Genomic DNA, 21,733 nt, shown 5'->3' with positions numbered 1-21,733 from the left:
ACAAAGGTTATGTTTACAGCATACTGTAGTATGTAACTTATTAAGTGTACAACAGTATTTTAATTCTTCCTTTCATGAAAAATTTCTCTGAAGTATATGATGCTGTTTGGTAGCATTTTACCCATAGTAGAACTTCTTTCAAAATTGGAATCGATACTCTCAAACCCTGCCACCGCTTCATCAAGTAATTTTATGTAACATTCTTCAATGTTGTTGTGTCTCAGGGAATGGGGAGACCCAAGGAGAGACAGAGGGAGATAGGGGAATGACCAGTTGGTGGGACAATAAGAATATACACAACATTCATTAAATTTGCCATCTTATATGGGCATGGTTCATGGTACCTCAAAAGTTACAAAAGTAGCATCAAAGATTAATAATCATAGATTACCAAATAATAATGAAAAAGTTAGAAATATTGTGAGAATTAGCAAAATATAACAGACAGGATGTCAGCATTTGCTATTGGAAAAAATGGCACCTATAGACTTGCTCACCACAGGGTTGCTATAAACCTTCAACTAGTAATTAAAAAATAAAAGAAAGGAAAGAAAGGAAAATAAACATGCAATATACGCAAAGCATAATAAATTGAAGCACAATACTATTGATATGTCTGTATATGTGCATATATACACATGTATGTGTGTATACATAAAGATATACACATATACCTATATGTATCATATATACATGCAAATATAATATGCTATTCTATGCACTATATAATATATAATAGGTAACATTATAGTTACACATATACATATACTAATATACTAACAGCATAATTAATGAAATATTGTAGTACATTAGTGACTGATATTATATCTATAGTATACTAAATCTATAATACGTAATTATCCTCTAAAGCTTAAAACTGCACTGTTTTGAGTTATGTGTGTGTGTGTGTGTGTGTGTGTGTGTATACATATATATATATATATATATATATATATATATATAAATAAACACATACATACACACATATGCATGTACATATTTTCTGGACACAGAGAAAAAGGGGAATTTCCTCACAGATTCACTTGAATCTTTCTTTGGAGAAATTACAGGCATAAAAATATTAAGAATCTTCTCTCTCAGAGTCCTATTCCAAATGTAAGGATTTAGGTAAATGGGACCTGGACCCAAATCCTGTTTCTAACATTTTTTTTAACTCTATGACCCTGGGCAAGTTACTGAGTTTCAATCTCTGAGGCTCAGTTTCTTCATCTATTCATAATAGCATGTACCTCACAGCACTGTGTGGATGAAAAAAGTTAATGTATTTAAAATTCTTTGCCAGTCTGAAAATACAATGCTAATGAGAATCATGATGATGGTGATGGTGATGGTGATGGTGATGATGAAGAAAATGTAGAAAATATAATGCCTTTCCTTGAGAAATTTACATTGTTAATAGGGGGAAAGGATGATTTGCATTTGTATAGCCCTTTAAGGAACACATGTGAAAAATACTAGAAAACAGTTCTTAAAAAGTGAACAGAAAAAAGAAAACAGACTTAAAAGAACTCTGAATGGTTGTTGCCCAAGCCACAGTGCTACTCCTGAATGCTATGATTACTGTAAGCCTGCCCTAGTCTACATCCCATCTGAGATAGCAGGAGCTCCAGTACATTGATGGAAGGTAGAATCAACTCAAACGATGTGCTCAGATAGGTTACACAATTTTTCTTTCCTGACCTAAATCTGAATCGGGATTTCTCTATTATAGAATAATGTTCTTTTCCTATCAATAGTGCTGCTCTATATTGTGATAATAAAAGGAAACCTTCCCTGGTGGTAAACTCTGTTAAAAATTGAGATGGGATATTGAAAGTCTCATCAGATCTTCAAAAGGAGAATGACTTTTGACCTGTCTGGAATTCTTCATTTCAGTCCTGCCTAAAAGCAGGGAGGAAACATAGACTTTAGAGGACCATCTAACCTGAAGATTATTTATATCTCTGTATCACAGAATGTAAACTCCTCAAAAACAAAAGCTCTCTTATTTCTCTCCCTGGATCCCCTGTGCCTAGTACGGTGTCTTATATGTAATAGATCTTTAACAAGTACTTGTTGAAATAAAGTTGACTGTGTTTTGTATCATTTCTACCAATTCCTACTTAAATGTATCTATGATATAATAGCAGAATGACCTTTGATAAATTATTTAAACTCTCCAGGCCTCAGTTTCTCTATCTATGAATTGACAGGCGTTCACCAGTAGTCATTTCCAGCTCTAAATCTATAATCCTTTTATCTTCTTTGTGATATCAGAATCCCAGATTCTCAAAGATTTATAATAGCTCACATTTATATAGTACTTCAGCATTTTACAAAACTATTTACTAATATCATTTCATTTGATCCATATAAAAATCTTACGATATAGGTGTCCTTATTATCCCCTTTTTTATAGAAAGTGAAAATGAGAAGTGTAAAGTTTGAAGAGAAGTTAAATTACTTTCTTTGGGTCACATAACTGAAACGAGATATGAACTCAGTTCTTCCTGATTCAAAGTCCAGTGGCCTATCCTTTATACCATGTTGTTCTTGATTATGCCAGGACCACATCAGTTCTGGAATCTCCAAGATGGAAAGGCTTCAAATGTGACCCAAAAATGATGGTGACAAACATGTATGTCTTTCATCTGAGGATCAGTCTAGCTTATCTCTAACTGCAGAGATTTTTCTGCCACCAAGTTGGACACATTTAACAGCTTTTTTTCCAGCCAAAGTCCAAATCACTGGGTAGCAAGGTGGTAAAGTGGATAGGGCACTAGACTTGGAATGATGAAGACTCATCTTCATGAGTTCAAATCCGCCTCAGACCCTTATTTAGTAGCTGTGTAACCCTGGGCAATTCACTTAACCCCATTTGCTTCAGTTTCCTCATCTGTAAAATGAGCTGGAGAAAGAAATGGCAAACTATTCCAATATCTTTGCTAAGAAAACCCTAAATGAGGCCACAGAGACCTGGATGTGATGAATGGATGCCAACAACAACAAAAACAAGAACCACATCATAAACTCATGATAGGATTGTAATGGGCATCAGTGCTTGAATTAAGTCCCATATCTTCTCAAATGCTGAAGCACAGAATGAAGAAAACTTGCCTTGATAGTTAAAGCTAATCAACAACAGAATGGACAGACTTGGAAAATAATGATGTTGCCATCACTAGACATCTCATTGCAGAGACTAGGTGACTACTTGTGGATGGAGCAGACTCAATCCCTGTTCAAGAATAGATTGGACCACTCCATCAATCAATTAACAAGCATTTATTAAGTGCCTCTCTTTTGACTATGAGGTTCTGCAATTCTGTGAAGTATATGCCCAACCTACATTCCATTAAAAGAATTCATAGTAAAGAGCTACATTACAGAGATCCATTAGGTATCTGCTTTAAAAATTATTAAGCCAGACATCCCAGAGCCTAAGCTGCTTCCTGAAAATAAGTTCAGTACTTGAGGAAGCTGCTTTAATTCCCTTAGGCCATTATGATAGAATTTAGTACATATGTCTATTATTTCAAAATGGTGGCCAAAAAGAGTTAATGTACATTCCCAAGGTATAGAAGTATTCCTAGAGAGCAATTCATATGTCCAGAATATTGAACTTCAAAGGCAGTACAGTCGTTTCAAGAAGCAGAAGGAAAGAGAGGCAGGTGGTGAAATATGAGAGGAGAGAGGGAATAAGGGAGAGAGGAAGAAAGAAGCGGGGGGGTGAAGGAAAGAGAGAGAGAGAGACAGAGGCAGAGAGAGAAGAAGAAAAATACCAAAAGGCATAATTGAGTAGAAGAATCTATTTAACTTAATAAATAATTCACACAATGAAATATGAATTTATTTAGTCAAACCCCAAGCATACCACAAAATCATTCACAAGAATCACCCTAGTTTCACAATGGAATAATGAGCATTGCTCCCTCTACTCTCTGACTGCCAGGAAGGGTAAAACAGCTGAGACACCAATCTAGACTGACCTCAAACACTGCAGGTCTACCCCAGCCTCAGAGGAAAAAAGACACAGCAGAGATCTGAATGATTGGCCAGGCTGAGGTAGCAATCATACATTGAGTCAATGAATAATAGATAGACGTGGGAGTTCTGAGGAGAAGGTTGCAGGGACTGCCACATATGGCAATAGTAGAAGCTCAAGGGTCTTGGGAAGAAAAAGGGAAAACTGGAGAAAACAAAGTTTGATATCTAGATGCACACACATTCATATGTGTGTGTGTATATATATGTGTGTGTGTGTGTGTGTGTGTGTGTGTGTGTGTGTGTGTTTATGTATATATATATGTGTGTGTATATGTATACACACAAATACACATATATATATACACACATACATACATATACACACACACACACACACACACACACATATATATATATATATATGTATATGTATACATACTGTATAGTTGTTGTTTAGTCATTTTAGTTTCATTTGACTCTTCATGACCTCATTTGGGGTTTCCTTGGTAAAAATATTGGAATGGTTTGCAGTTTCCTTCTCCAGATTATTTTTACAGATGAGGAAACTGAGGCAAACAGGGTTAAGTGACTTGTCCAGGGTCACATAGTTAGGAAGTGCCATAGGCCAGAATTGAACTCAGGTCTTCCTGACTCCAGGCCCACCTAGCTAAGATATGTGTGTGTGTGTGTATACACATATATGTGCATGTATTTATACACACATACATATACATACATATACATACATAAATATATATTTATATATACACACATGCATATGATATATATGTATATGTCTTTGAAAAATCTAAAAACACTGGCTCCCAGGGAAAGCATTCCAATTATTAATGCTCTCACCACCTAGAAACTATGCAGTACTTATTTTGTACAGGATTTGTATTGATTTATCTGTGTGTATACTCTATTTCCTCCCCACACACATTCAGTATCAGGCAAACCCCTCAAGGATAGTAGCTGTTTCCGTTTTATATTTATACCCTCAGTGCCTAGCACAGTGTCTGACAAGTGGTAGAATGACACGATCATAGTACTGTAGATTTGGAACCCAGAAATAACCATAGAGATCAGCTCAGCCAATATACTCACTTCACAGATGGGGAATCCAAGATTAAATTAATTTCCCCAGGTTACACAAGTAGTAAATAGCAGAACTGGCCTTTGAGCTCAGATCCACAGCAATCAAACCCAGTCCTATTTCCACTACACCATTCTGTCTTGCTAGGCACTCAATAAATTCCAAAAGAATCGAATTGTTGTAGTAGTCACTAGCAAAAGCACGTGGCCTGCATTTACTTCAGTATCTCTAAACTGCCCATTTGTAATGAACGTTACTGAAGGGATGATGGTGGCAACATGAAGGTGAAGGTGATGGTGGTGATGACCATGGTGATGATGACCATGATGATGATGACAGCATTTATATAGCACTTGAAGGTTTGTGGGGCGATTTATATATGTTATCTCATTTGATCCTCACAACAATTCAGAGAGGTAGGTGCTATTTATTATCCACATTTTACCAGTGAGAAAACAGAGCCTGAGAAAGCATTAAAAGCTTTCCAAAAGCACAAGTTCAACTATGTCACTTCCTTAGTTAATAAACTCCAGTGGCTCCCAATGGCCTCTAGAATCAAATTTTTAAAAATGCTCTGCTTGGCATTCAAAGCCCTTCACAAGCTATCCCTTTCCTACCTTTCCTTACACCTTACTTCCTGACACATACTCTTCAATTCAGTGACATGGCTTCTTTGCTCTTCCACAAACAAGGCATTCAATTTCTGGCTCCAAACATTTTCTCTGGCTGTATCCCATGCTTGGAATACTCTTCCTCCTCAACTCTACCTGCTGACTCCCCTCGCTTCCTTTAAGTCCCAATTAAAATTCCAACTTTTATGGGAAACTTTTCTGAATCCCTCTAAATTCTAGTGTTTTCTCTGTTAATTCTTTCCTATCTTTCCTATACATAGATTGCTTTATTTGCATGTTGTCCCCTACCTCCATCAGATTGTAAGTTCCTTGAGGGCAGGGACTACCTTTTGCTTCTTTTTGAATCCCCACCACTTAGTACAGTGCCTAGCACAGAGCAAGTGCTTCATAAATGTTTATTGATTGACTGAGAGGTTGAGTGATTTTCCCAGGGTTGTATAGTCACAATGTGTCTGAGGCAGGATTTGAACTCAGGTGTGCCTAACACTATCACTGACTCTTTACTGTGCTATAACAAAGGGGACGGATAATGAAATCAGTATAGTCTGTAGACTAACCCATAGATAGAAGAAATGTAGGAGATTTAATTGGCAGGGCAAACTTTGAAGAAATTTTCAGTATGCTTTCCAAATGGCTAAACTGAGACAGCATATTGATCACCGAGGTTCCTAATGCAAACAGCAGAGTGCTGAGGTGGCACAAGTGTCAGAGATAGGTTGCAGTTTGCAGCAGTTAACTTTCCATCTCCTCTCTTGCTTTCAGGGGGTTGCTCATGCTGCAGTCTTTATCTTCCCATGCTGATGAGCAGAATACAGCATTCTCACTTTGCCACAGGAAGAGCGCACGCTTGACAATTTGATTATGGTTGTCTGTCAGATCCACCAGGGAGATTTTCTGGGAGCTTTCAGCAATTGCTAAATATTTTGATATTGCAATGATTGTTACTGTTAAAAACAAAAAGCCTTTTAAAAATTTGATTTCTGATAACAGATCAAGACGTGCATAGAGCAAATCTGCTTCATCTGGCTATTGAGAGATTTATGCTGTTGCACCATGAAGAAGGCAGGAAGGAATCTACTCTGGTAGAGGGAAAGAGGAAGACTTGAAGTATAGAGCTGGAAATAACTGAATGACTAAACAACAAAAGGGATGAATAGCTTGTGAACAGGGAGTTTAATTGAATTCAATGGGCATTTTCCTACAGCAATGTGGTTTAGAGGCCAGAGGACTGACCTCAGAATAAAGACAACCTGGGTTCAAGTCCTGCCTATGTGACCACGTGACCTGCCTCAGTGCCCCAGACAACTGTCATACGTGAAGTAGCAGATGAGCTGTCCATCTATGTGGGTAAAAGAAGTATAATACACCAGGGAATTCCCTACACAGATGAATTCACAAGTTTGGATTGAACTCAGTTCTATACACCCTGGGACTCTGTATCCTCATCTTCTCCCCTGCAATTTCCCACTCTGCCATAAAAATGTACCTCTCCTCCTCATTTCATCCCCTTTCTTTGAGAACTGTAATCAAATCACGACTAACTTTGCCTTTGAGAAAGTCACGTCAATGAACTGCTATCTCGTTCCATTTACTACCTCCTTTACTTATAGATCATAACTACCTTCCCTGGCCATCACTACCTATATATGTTGTCTCCCCCATTAGAATGTAATGCCTTTGAGGGGAGTGACTGTCTCAGTTTTATATTGGTAGTGAAAGTATTTAGCACAATGCTTGTCACATAGCAAGCATTTGATAAATATACACTTCATTTATTCAAAATTATGAGATGATGATGACAAAGATGATAATGATTTTATGCAAGGTGTTGTGCTGGAGACTGAGGAGATAAAGATGGAAAATGACTGTGACCAAGTCTGAAACCAAGGCTACCAAATCTGGCCCCTAAGCTATCATGTCTGACACCAAGGTCTGCAAGGCCACCAAAGCTGACATAAAGGAAACCAAGTCTGATGCCAAGGCACCCAAATCTGAAGCAAGGCTTACCAAGATCTATTCTAAGGTCATGAAGTCTAGTGATTCCAAGGCTGCTAAGTCTCCTGACCCCTAAGGCAGCCAAAACCACAGATGCTGGGGCGAAGGCTGCTAAGCCTGCAAAGTAGATGCTTCGGGACAGAAGTACTGATCTAAACCCTAAGCCACTATTTTTTTTCTCAATCAGAGTATGATTATTTACTACTTTGTACAAATAAAGGAAATGGTGAATTATAAGGACAAAAAGAAAGATGAAAAAAATGACTCAGTTTAATAAGGGTAAGAGAAAAAAAAAGAAATGCTATGATGAGGACAAAGAAGAGATCCAGACATAATTCTATAAGAAAAAGGTGATGACTATTCAGCAGCATCAAGAAAGTAAGTTACCAATCTGCCAGCCCACTAACATCATTGCCTGCTGGAAGAGTTGTGCTAGAGTTTCAAAAACACCTTCAATTCATGAGAAAAGTTGAAGGGATTTCAAGTGATGAAGTATTTATGGGATGAAGGCATCAGAAATTATATCAAGCCTTTTGCTTCTCTATATCTAGATCTGCGTCTCTATTTTGCAAATTATCTTAAGTGATACATGTATAGTTTTGAAAGCAAAAACCCAATCCAAAAGGGTTCATCACCACACAAGGAATTTATTTTCCCCCAACAAAAGCACAAGGTTTGGACTCTGTAAACTAATACGTAAAAGTTGGCAATCCATTACCCACAACAGATATATGAAACAGCAGGTATCTCAGAAGACACATTTTCTTAGGAATAAGAACATGCCAAGCAGATTTCCTTATTCTTTTCCCATAAGAAAATAATTCAAGATGGTTACTGCCATGATTTCTGATGTGTCCCCCACTCACCCACTGTGATGATAGCTTTCCACTAAATTTTGAGGCAAAATGGAGTCTGTTTTCATAAATGAACAAGCCAGAAATGAGCCAAACATTAAAGAGAAGAATTATGGGATTCCAAATGGAGAGTAATCTGCCAAAAAGAAAGCTTATAGCTGTAACCCTGGGGTTGCAGGTAACTTACAGATAGACCTATATGATTTGTATTCCTCACTAATACAATCAATCACCATGCCTGGAATTCATCCACTCAGTGCTGAGATATCCCAACATGAAACCAGATTTTTAAGATACCATTAGTCAAATAGCTTCTAATGACTTCTACTTTTAGACAACAATTTGGGCTATTTAAAACTCTAAATTGTCCTAGACTCTTCTTCAGCAGGTATAAAGCCAACTCAGCTGACATGGCTTATAGCCCGAATAAAGAAGGAAATGACTATTATGTATACGTTGGCAGAACAAATTATCTAGAAGAATATGTACTGCTTGTTCAAGTGACTTTAATGAATGTGATATTTTGGAACTTCAAAATTATTTTCTAAATGGCTGAAATGGCTCTGAAATGTCAAGTCATTCACAAATTTTCCTTTTTCAGCTGATCTCTGATTTCCTCAATATTGGGAACTCCCAAAAGGAAATTCCCTCTTCCAATGCAGATAACCACCCCCTCCACTGCAGTTCATGGTACTAAAGATTTTACCCTGTTCAGTATGTATTAAAGGCAGGACTTCCTGCCTTTGAGGACATTTTTCTTTCCACTACACAGTTCTACTACTCTACAAAGTGTTTATCTAGATTCATTTTTCAAAGCAGTTCAATATAGATTTAGTATTTAGAAAACCATAGGGAACCACAGGATAAACAAAATTGATAGTTTACAGGGATAAAATTTAACTGAGCCCCATTGTCTACTTATTATGATAAAGTCTGGGATATAGCACAGATGGAGTCCTATCCCTTAAAATATCACAATGGCATACAGTCACAACCTGATGTTGCAAAATTAGCTCAAATATTTTCCTAGGGGCAACTAGGCGGTGCAGTAGATAAAGCACCTGATCTGAGCTTTGAAGACCTGAGTTCAAATAGTGAGGGGGTAGAGAGGGTGAAATTATGGTCCTCAAATTTTGAGGGAAATTAAGTGTATTTCTGTATCTGATATACATCTGAAGTAAGTTTGAAGTAAATTTCCTTTTTGAAAGCTAAGCTTACTATTAAGTTGTTAAATGGAATTAAGGTGTAGGGACCCTTAAACTTAGGGATTTTAATGACTTAGGAGAACAAAATTAATAGGGCTTGAGCCAATGTTAGAGATAAAGAGACTCACTCCAACCTCCTCAGACTACTTGAGAGTTCTGGGGGAGGGGTAAAATATAGCACACTTGGCTTCCAGGCAGTGGAGACCAGAGTAGTCATTATTACACTTGTGTGTACACCTCCTCCCCTCCCCACCCCCCACACAAAGTAATGAGCATTCTCTCCATCTTGGAATTACCATCTATTACTTTGGATATACTTTTTTTTCTTACTTATTCATATAAATTCTTGATCCTTCCCACCCCAGAAGAATGTAAGCTGCTCAAGGGCAGGGACTGCTTCATTTTTGTCTTTGTTTCTCTAGAAGTTAGTGTAGTATCTTGAACACAGCAAGCTCTTAATAAATAATCACCGAGTTGAGTTGAATATGGGGACACAGTCAGAGTCTTTCTAATTTAGGAGGTTGCTGACGACACCTCTTCCACAGGCTTCTCTGCAGGATTTCTCTACACTTTCCCCAATTCTGAACAAATCCAGCCGGAGCTCCTTTGAAAGCACTGCTTTTCTAAGAAATGTTAATCTTTTAAGACAGGTCAGCTAACTACAAAAACAGATTGACTCCCTCACATAAGCTGTCTGAGCTATTTCACAAAGCATACTTTGAAAATCTATTCTTATATAGCATCCTATAAATTGCTACCGATGAGGATAATCTGACCCATGGCCTCCCTTCTCTTCTTAGTCCCTCTTTGACCAGCACCCCACTCCTTCGCCCACATCAATTGACGGCCTTTACGTGTCTAAATTCCTATTCTCCCTTCTCAAACTGACCATAAATTTCTACTTCATTTTGACTGAGTAGTCTTGAACAATATCATGGCAATTAAGAAAAGAGACATACTGACAGTTTTGGGTAGGATAACATTCCCTGCGTATTCTTGCAAAATGAGTCACTCTGAAATGTTTGGGATCCCTCTCCCTGTCCTTCTCTCTGTCTGTCTCTGTCTCTTCCTTTCTCCTTCTCTCTTCCTCCCTCTTCCCGCTGTCTCCTTCCCCCTACCCCTCTCTGTTACTATGTCTATCCTTTGAGGTCCAGCTGTAGTCCTTAATGACACATTACCTTAACACTTCATAATCATATTGTAGGATCACATTTTTGAAGAAGAAAGAGCCTCAGAGGCCAAATCTAACCCTTTCATTTTACAGATGAAGAAACTGAGGCACCAGAATGTTACATGACTTGTCCTAGGTCATTCTGCCAGCAGGTGTCAGGGCCAGCACTTGAACCCACCTTCAGATACATACTCCAAGATATGTTGTCTAAGGCAAAAAGGTGACACAGTAGAGAGAAGACTGATCTTAGAGTAAAGAGGAACTGAGATCAAATCCTGACTCAGACATATATTAGCTATGTGACCTTAGTCAAGTCTCTTAAATTATTCTTTTTTTTTGGAGGCAATTGGGGTTAAGCGACTTGCTCACAGTCACACAGGAAGTAAGTGTCTGAGGCTAGATTTGAACTGAGGTCCTCCTGACTCCAGGGCTAGTGCCCTTAAATTATTCTTGGTCTCAGTTTCTTCATCCATAAAATGAAGGGGCAGGAAGTCATGGCCTCTAAGATCCTTTCTAGGTAAAAGATCTGTTATGTCATTATTCCCTATTGCCTTTCTCCTCAAAAAAACAAAAACAAAAACAAAAACAAAAACACACCTCATCTCCACTATAGATTATAAGCATCTCTAAGGTAAGATATGTATGTTATACTTTCTTCTTTTTTTTTTTCTTTTGGTCCCTCACAATGTCTTACAGAGCTCCTTGTTCATAGGGTAAGCTTAATATGTCCATTTAATGGCTGATTAAGTAGCCTCAACAGAGCCTCAATCCCACATCAGCACTTGCTTATTGGATATTTCAACTTAGATAGCCCCAAAATATCTCAAACTCAATATTTTAAAAACAGAACTCACTGTCAAAATATCCCCCCAAAATTTTCTTCTCAATCAAATTTCATCATTTCCACAGAAGACACCACCACTTTTCTAGTCTCCCATGTTTGTAGCCTGGACATCATTCTGGACTCTTCATTATGCTTTATCCTACATATTTAAAATGAGGCTAAATCTTGAGATTTCTATGTTCCCAATTACTCTCACACTCAGTTCCTTCTTTCTACTCACACAGCCACCACTTTGTTTCAGGCCCTCATCCCCTTCTGCGTGAGCTATTACAATGGTCTCCTAAGTACTCTTTCTTCCTCATCTACCTCTTCTCCAATACATTCTCTACAGAGTTGCCAAAGAGATGTTCCTTCAGTGTAGATCTGACACCACTCTCCTACTCCATAAACTTCAGTGTTTCACAATTGAGTCCATAATTAAATATATAAACTCTTTTGCCTAAATTTTAAAGCCATTCACAGCTTAGCCAAAACTGATCTTCCCAGTCTCATTACAAAGAACTGTTCTTCACATACTCTACAATCTGGTCAAACTGGCCTTCTCTCTGTTCCTCACAAATGGCATTACATGTCCCATCTCTGAACTTTTATACTGGTCACCCACCATGCCTGGAATGTAGACTTTCCTCCTCTCTACCTCACAGAATTGCTATTTTTCTTCAATTTGCCAGTCAAATACCACCTTCTACATAGTCTTCCCTGATTCTCCCAGTTGCTACTTTACTTCTTCCCTAAATAGTCTATATTTAACTACCTCATATTTATGAAGCATCACTCCACTTATATTTGTTCTATATGTTTTTTTTCCTATATGTACACATCACCTCCAATAAAATGTAAGCTTCTTAAATCTTGGAATTAATTTGTTTTTATTGTCTTTGTAACTCCCATGGCCTAAAATGGTATGCCAGGTACTATGGCAATTTCTTAAATGAAGTATTGTAATAGTATTCTAAATGGTCTCCTAGACTCCAGCCTTTTTCCTTCCCCAACCCATCCTTCACACATTGACAAAAATGAACTTCCTAATGCACAAATATCATTGTGTCACTCTCCAGCTCAAAAGTCTTCAGTGGTTCCTGAGTGCATTAAAGATAAAATACAAAACTCCCTACTCTTGCATTTAAAGCCATATGTCATCTGGATTCAATCTACCTTGACACTGATTGATTAACTAGTGATATCATATTTTCTTAATTTCGCAGATCATTATAAAATCTATATCCCCAGCCTTAGTTTCTCTCCTCAGTTTCAGTCCCATATCTCTGAGTACTTACTGGAAAGCTTTACCTCAATGTCCTGCAGCAAATCACACTAAGCATGTCCCAAAATAAATGTATACTCTTTGAAATCTGCTCCTTTTCTCCACTTCTTTTCTGTGGATGAAATGGCCATTTCCAAACTACCCAAACTGAAACACTCAGAGGCCTTCTTTCCTCTCCTTCTTGGCCTTGGTTCAATAAGTTGTCAAGTGCTATCAACTGAATATCTAAAATTCCATCCATATCCATCTTTTCCTTTTTGCTTATAATGTCACCACCACATTCAAGTTTCTATCACCAACTTCTTATAGGAAGTATTATAATAATATTTTAAGTGGTATCCCAGCCTCCAGCCTGTTTTCTTACCCAGTCTATGCTTCCACACATTGACAAAGATAAACTTCCCAATGAATAGGTTTCACTGCATCATTCTCTTATTCAGAAGTCTTCGGTGGCTCCTGAGTGCATTAAAGATAAAATACAAAACTCCCTATCCAAGCTTGCATTTAAATCCATCTGTAATCTGACCTCAACTTACAGTGTGAGTATCCTTCATATGCTAGACATTACTGCCAAACCAGACTCACAGCTTTTCCCTTAATGCAATCTAATCTCTTTGCACTCAACAAGACAGACATTACACCGATAATGTACTTTCATGTCTACCTGTTCAAATTCTTCTCTTACTTCTAGGCTCAGTTCTGTTCCTACCTCCTTCAGGAAGCCTTTATCTCCTCCAATGAAAGTAATTACTTCCTCCTTCCTTTCCTAGAGCTCTTTGTTTAGGCCTCTCCTTTGACCCCATTACATTCTACCTTTTATTGTACTTATCTGGATGCATGTCAAAGGCCCCCAGGGTACTCTAAAATCTTTGAGCTACTTACAGACTCTCCCTCTGCCATGATCGCTCAGAAACCTCTTCTCCTTGGAGGTTCATACCATCAAATTTATCACCCAGTACAAATCTTGGTGGCCCTTACCTATTGACCCCCAGGACACTCTTCTTCCCTTGTCAAAGAGTTCAGCACCTGTCTTATAGCCTCTCTCTCTTCTTCTCAACTGCTGCCCTCATACTTGTGTACTTCAACATAAATACCGAGGTTCCTTCAAAGTAGGAATTTCCTGGTTCCTCAGTCTACTCAGTTCCTATGACTGTCTCCTCCACTTCACCTCAATTAAACACAATGATAATCATATCCTTGATCTTGCCATCAAACAGAAGTGTTCCATTTCTGTGTTCACATATTCTGAAATTCCTTTATCTGGTCTTTTCTCATTACGTATCTCCCAATGCCTTACAAGTTTTAACCATGATTTTCATCTTCCTCTTCATCTTTATTTTCCCCACCCCTGTGTTCTTTCTCAGGCTATTCCCCTTGCACCAGCTATACTCTCTTCCTCTCTATCCAGAATCCATCCCCTGTCATCTTGTCTAGCAGATCAAAGATAGAGAGTGAGGATGCCAATAGGGTAATCTCCGCATCTACTGGCTCTTTTCCTGCTACCTACAAGTATGACCATGTTTGCCTACCCTTAAAATACCCCTACTTGATCCAACCATCCCTACTAGTTATATCTCTTCTTCCCTTCTTTGTTAAACTCCTTCAGAAGGTGCTTCCACTTCCTTTCTTCTCCATCTCTTTTAAACCCTCTGCAATCCGACTTCCAACTTTATCATTCCACAGAAACCACTTTTTTTTTTCGAAGTTACCATTGTTGTTGTTGTTCAATAGTTTTGGTTGTGTCTACCTGGGGTAGACACTGAAGTGGCTTGCCATCTCCTTTTCCAGCTCATTTTACAGATGACAAACTGAGGCAAACAAAGTTCAGTGATTTGCCCATGGTCACACAGCTAGTGAGTGTCTGAGGCCAGATTTGAACTCAGGAAGATGAGTCTTTCTGACTTCAGACCTAGCACTCTATCCGCTGTACCATCTAGCTGCCTAGTTACCAGTGCTCTCTTAATTGGTGGATCTGATGGCCTTTTCTCAATCTTTATTTTCTTAACCTCCCTGAAGCCTTTGAGACTATTCATTCTCCTGAATATTCTCGTGTCTCTGAGTTTTTGTAACACTGCTTTTCTTGATTCTCTTTCTATCTGCTTGATCACTTCTTCTTAGTTTTCTCTGATGGTTATTCAGCCAAGTCATTCCTACTAAGTGTGGATGTCCTCCAAGGCTGTGACCTGGACCTTCTTTTCTTTTCACTTTGTACTATCTTACTTAATAATCTCCTCATCTTCCATCATTTAACTTATCATCTTTATTCATAAAGTTGTCTCCCCCATGAGAATGTAAGTTCTTTGAGTTTAGGGATTTGTCTTTCTTTCTATCCCATAAAGTCTGGTTCATCAGAAGCACTTAGCCTTTGTTCCTCTGACTTGGCTTGAGGTCACATTTTATGTCATTTTTCATCTCCTATCACAGTGTTTGCACATGCAGATGATGATGACAATGATGATGATGTTATGATTAAAAAGATAAGGAGGAATAAATAAAATAATAATAGTGATAAAAAGCAGCTAGGTGGTACAGTGGATAGACTATTGGGCCTGGCGTCAGCAAGACTCATTTTTGTGAGTTCAAATCTGGCCTCTGACACTTACTAGCTATGTGATCATGGGCAAGTCACCTAACCCTGTTTGATTCAGTTCCTTATCCATCAAATGAGCTGGAGAAGGAAATGGCAAACCACTTCAGTATTTTTACCGGAAAACCCACAATGGGGTCACAAAGAGTTGGACACAACTGAAATGAATGAATAACAACAAAATACTAACAACAACAATAATAGTAAAACTGCTAATGTTTATACAGTCCTGTAAAGTTTACAAAATGATTTAAATACTTTACCTCATTCTCCAGGCCCTTTATAACCTAGACTCCTCCTACTGGTCTTCTTACACTTTACTCCCCAACAAGTACTCTTCAATCTAGTAATACTGGCCTCCTGATTGTGCCATGAACAAGACATTCCATCTCTCAGCTCCAGGCATTTCCTCTACCTATCCTCCAGGCCTGAACACTTTCCCTCTTCTGCTCATTCTACTGGCCTTCCTGGCTTCCTTTAGGTCCTAACTGAAATTCCACTTTCAACAGGAAACCCTCCACAATTCCTCTTTTTTCCATTGCCTTCCCTCTGTTGATTATTTTCTATTTATGTTATATATAGCTTGCTTTCTATAAATTCATTTGCATGTCATCTCCTTCATTAGACTGTAAGCTCCTTGAGGGTATAGACTGGGTCTTTTGCCTTTTTTTTGTATCTCCAGAGCTTACCACTGTGCCTGGTACATAGTAAGTGCTTGATAAATGTTTATTCATTGATGATTGATTGATTGATTCTCATTTGTGAGTTGGACTAACTCTATATTTAGGTCCCTTCCAATCCTAAAATTCTGTGATTCTGTGGGTCTCATAATAATTTTATAAAATAAACATTTTATAAGTTATTATTCCCATTTTACAAACAAAGAAAGTGAGGCTCAAAGATATTAGTGGACCTGCTTGTGGTCACACAGTTGTAGTATGTCAGAGGCAAGATATGACCTCAGGTCTTCCTGACACTGAATCTAGGAGTCTATCCATTATACAACAGCTACCTCTAAATGGTTGATGATTAATAAATGTTGGCTGAATTGAATTGATTTCAACTGTAAGGCACTATATGACCTGTTCTCATCATGCCCACTTAATGATTCAATTAAACCTTTGCAAACATTGCAGCATAATTAATGGTGTCACTTTACTTTCCACTGGCCATTCCAGCATTTAGCTGAATCAGGAAGAATTTGATTTCCAAGTTGTTGGTGAGATAGTATTTAATAAATCCCAAGACATACTCCAATCCTATGTCAACTCTGCATCTGAAATCCTTTCTTTCTTTTGATTAATGAGAAGTGCTTCCAGCCACCTCTTTACTTTCAAGTTAGGCTTAAAATGAGATAGTTCCCCACTCCTCAAGAAGAAACAGAATTTTTCAATATGAAAACAGCAACAGACACCTTCAATATATGTGCATGTGTGTATGTATATGTATATGTATGTATATATGTATAACCACATTGATTATTTCTCTGTTTTTAGAAAGTTTTAAAAAATAATAACAAATCATCCTCCAGCACACACAGACACCCAAAACAACATGTTCCCTGCATGAAACAGGACAACCTCATCAGTGACTAAGAAAGTGGATGCCCTTGTACTGTCTATGGTTGGCAGAGAATTGTCTGGCTTTGATATACATTGCATTTGAAGCAGGCACTTAGAAGCTGAAGCCTTACATCATTATTCCATACATACCAAATCCATTCATTCATTTCTGTAATCTCTCACTGGTGCTGCAGCTGTCAGAGCCACCTACATCTACGGAGGAGAATCGTGCCCCTTTGAGAATTCAGGCGACATTTTGGGGAAAGAATACGGCACTCAAGAGAATCAAATTACTCCTCTGGCAGAACACATCTCAAAAGAGGAGAAAAACAACAACATCTCAGGGTATAATAGGTATTTACCTTGATTGTTGCCTCCTAGTTTTATAACCTCAGCCTATAGTAGACAATGTAATTCCCAACACTTTCCCAGAAAAGAAATGATATCATTATTTTACATCACAACTTGCCTCTATTGACTTTTAAGGTTGGCTCTGTCTTTACTATCAATCTGCAAGTTCAATGATAGTTAACAGTATAATGTGGCAACCAAAAGACTCAATGTAATCTGACATAAGAGGGGTAAGGCTCCCAGAAATATAGAGATGGTGGTCCCACTAAACTCTGCTTCCCTCAGATTTTATTGGAGTACTGTGTTTGGTTCTAGGTACCCAATTTTGAGAACATTAATAAGTCCAGAGGAGGGCAACCACAATAATGAGGCAGCACAGTAGATTGAGCAACAGGCCAGGAGTTAGAAAGACCTGATGTCAAAATAAGACTTAGAAACTTAACAGTTGTATGGTGCTGGGGAAGCTACTTAATTTCTGTCTCTCTCAGTTTCCTCAGCTCTAAAATGGGACTGATAATAGCACCTATCTCACAGAATTTATTTGTGGGGAATCAAATGAGATAATATTTATAAAGTGCTTCACCCAGTGTCTGGCAAATAGTAAGTGCTCAATAAAGGTTTCTTCCCTTCCTTTACACTTCCCCTGAGTCTATGTCACATGAGAATCAGTTGAAGAAACTGGGTATTTAGAAGAATTCGGTGCAATTTGGAGCAAAAATAATTAAAAGGGGACAGGAGAGCTACGTTCAATTTTTGAAGGGCTATCACACAGAGAAAGGAATTAAACTTGTTTGGTTTGGCCTCAAAAAAGCAGAACCCAGAGCAATGAGCACAAGCTGTAAAGAGACAAATTTAGATATGATGTCAGGGAAGGAAAAAAAAAAACTTTCCTACTCATTGGAGCTGTCCAAAAGTAGGGAAGGCTGCCTCCAGAGGTGGCAAGTTCCCTAGCCTTGCAGATCTTCAAGCACAGGCTAGAGGATCATCTATTAGGGATTTGATAGTGGAGATTCCTTCATGTACAGATCAGAGTAGATGACCACTAAGATCTCTCCCAACTCTCTTATTTTGAGATTCTGGGCCCAATAGGGATATTTTAAATCAGCACACAAGTAAGTGATTAAAATTACCCCCCTACTACAACACACTGAAGTAATATAATTGCTTAAGCATGCCAGGGGGCTAGTGACTTGAATGTCAATGATTGGGAATGTTCCTGCCATTCATTAATGCATTTTCATCTTCTGAATGAAGGGAAACATGTTATAAAGGCAGCAAGATGGCATTTTAGAGAGGGAGGGTATTGGTCTTCAAGTCAGAAGACCAGAGGGCCAGTTATTCCACACACTGCCAGAATAACTTGGGGCAAGTCACAGAATTTGAGTTGGAAGGGATCTTTCCTTCCTGAAAATGTTAAACGTTACTGAAATTGGAGCCCAGAAATAAATATTGTTAATAAGTAGTAGCACTGAAAGAAAAATTAAAAAAAATGGTGCGTCTCTTTTGTTTAAGCTGAACAATTAAAAAGATAAAAATGACAAATGTTGGCAATGGTAATATTAAAAACACCTCCTACTATTCTGGCTACTCATATCTTCTAATCTACATGGAATGAAAAGGTCTCAAAATATAAAGACATAGGGAAAGAAACCAAGATCACGTGGGAAGGGGATGAAATACATACCACCCACCTCACTCTCCCCAGTACCATAGTTATACCAAGGCTGCTTCCAGTTAGCCTACTGGGGATTTGCTTTCATCTCTATATTCTATATTTTTATTCAATTACAAAAGAAAGCAATGATTTTATCCTGTCTATACAATACTCCACAGAACATTAAACATAAAAGAGTAATGATAAGAGAGAAACTTGTCCCAGGGCTGACCATTTCTTTCTGAACTCCACAGAATATAAGATGAAAAGAATAAAAATAATCATAGCTATAATCATAATCACAATAAGCCTACTTTGTAATATTTTTATTCAACTATAACAGACACTTAACTACCTGAGCTATAGTCCACAGAATATTAGTCATAGAATTATAACAGTATCATAGTGACTTATCCCCAGGACCATTTCTATATGAACTATATTAAACAAGATGAGAAAAAAATGTTCTTTAATAAAAGAAGTTATGGATAATAATAATTTTTTTTCTATAATAAAAAGTAAAGCAGCGGGATGAAGTAGATAGTGCCTGGCCTCATAGTTTGAAAGACCTGAGTTCAAGTACTACCTCTTGCATATATTGACTACATGACCACAAGTAAGTCAGTTAAACTCTCATGCCTAGGCAACTCCCTAAAACTCTAATGTCAGTCATTAAAGAGAATTACCACACTGGGAGTTACTTATTGATGCAATCAAAGGATTATTATTTTTTTTGAGTGGAGACACTTCAGTGAGTGACAGTAAACATCCATCTTTTACCAGCCTACCAATGATAACACATCTACATCCACTCATTGATAGCAATTGCCTTTATAAGCACCAGTTCAGAGCAATCAAAGTTTATGGTATCTATTTGTGCTTTAGATTCTTGGTAAGAAATACCAAGCTTTTAACACTAATCCAAAAGTAACAAAGGAATTTAAATCTGCATTAATTAATTCCAAGTCCCTAGGAGGCTGCTCCTCTTTGCCAGGGTCGAGAAAAAGCAATGTAAGGATTACCAAAAAAAAAAAAAACACTTCCTGAAAAGCTCCACCCATAGATGAATGAATATTCAGTTGTCTCTATGAGTGGGGTTGTGGTTCTTGCCCTGGATTATCCCTATCATGTAATAAAAAATTAAAAATGAGTCTTTCAAAATGCTTATTTAGGCTTGAATTTTAATTGCATTGGCTCCTACTTTTGATATTTTTTTCTTTTCTTTCCTTTTTTTTTAAATTTTAATTTAGCCTTCAGAGATATATAATGCTAGGGGGTTTCAAAAGTAAGAACCAATCTTCACAGTGGGTGTGCCATATGCCATTGAAAGATCACGAAATTAATGAGGTCAGCTTTAAAGGTGACAAACTTTCTTGATTTGGTTCAGTTTGAACAAAAGAGAAAAAGCATTTTTTCCTTTTTCAGTGCTGATATTTAACTTTATTTCTAGAACTAGCCCCTGATAATTTGCACAGTTTAGAACAGAGTTAACTTAAGATCTAGTTTTATTTAATTTTTTTCTTACAAGAAAACTCAATTGTATATGCATTTTAGAGCATGGTTGGCAACTATTTAAAATAATGTGGTAAGGCTTTTGCCCTTTTGTTATGTACAACTATACTAGTGCACTGGGTTGGAGGGAGAGATTGCTAAAGACAGGCGAAGCAGACTTGCAAAAATAGCATGAGGGAAGTGCTGAGACTCTTCAGATGGAAAGATATGTCAGTGAGTTTCACTTGAGACATGAGTTCAATGAACAGCTGCTATCAGTCTTAAAACAATACATTTACTAGCAACCATTGGGAGAACCTAACATTTCTACCAATCTGTGCTTTGGTATCTTGGCTGCCAAACCACCTTTAACATTTGACTAGAGGTCAGGGAGTCTAGACTCTGTTTCCAACATCAAAATTAAGGGTGATTTTATTGTTGTTGTTCAGTCATTTTTCAGTTGTGTTCAACTCTGTGACCCCATTTGAGGTTTTCTTGGCAGAGATGCTGGAGTGGTTTGCCATTTCCTCTTCCAGATCATTTTAATAGACCGGGAAGCTGAGGCAAACAGGGTTAAGTGACTTGCCCAGGGTCACATAGGTAGTAAGTGTCAGAGGCCAGATTTGAAGTCAGAAAGATAAGTCTTTCTAACTCTAGGCCTAGTGTTCTATCCACCACACCATCCAGCTGCCCAGTATGATTTGCTGTTTGTTGTTCAGTAATTAAGGTATGTCCAAGTCATTGTGACTCCATGGACCATAGCATGCCAGGCCCTTCTATTTTTCACTCTCTCTCAAAATTTGCCTAAGTTCATTATCTCTCAAAATTTGTCCAAGATCATGTTTGTTATTTCCATGACATTATTTATCCATCTCATCCTCTGCCATCCCCTTTTCCTTTCGCCTTCAATCTTTCCCAACATAAGGCTTTTTTTTTTTCCCCAATGAGTCCCATCTTCTCATTATGTGGCCAAAGTAATTAGCTTCACATTCGGTATTTGACCTTTATGTGAATAACCTGAATTAATTTCTTTGCTGTCC

Source organism: Phascolarctos cinereus, unplaced genomic scaffold (genome assembly GCF_003287225.1).
Source record: "Phascolarctos cinereus isolate Bilbo 61053 unplaced genomic scaffold, phaCin_HiC Scaffold_5;HRSCAF=322, whole genome shotgun sequence".
NCBI classification, from domain to species: domain Eukaryota; kingdom Metazoa; phylum Chordata; class Mammalia; order Diprotodontia; family Phascolarctidae; genus Phascolarctos; species Phascolarctos cinereus.
The sequence above is the reverse complement of the archived record's forward strand: the minus strand, read 5'-3'. Positions refer to the sequence as shown.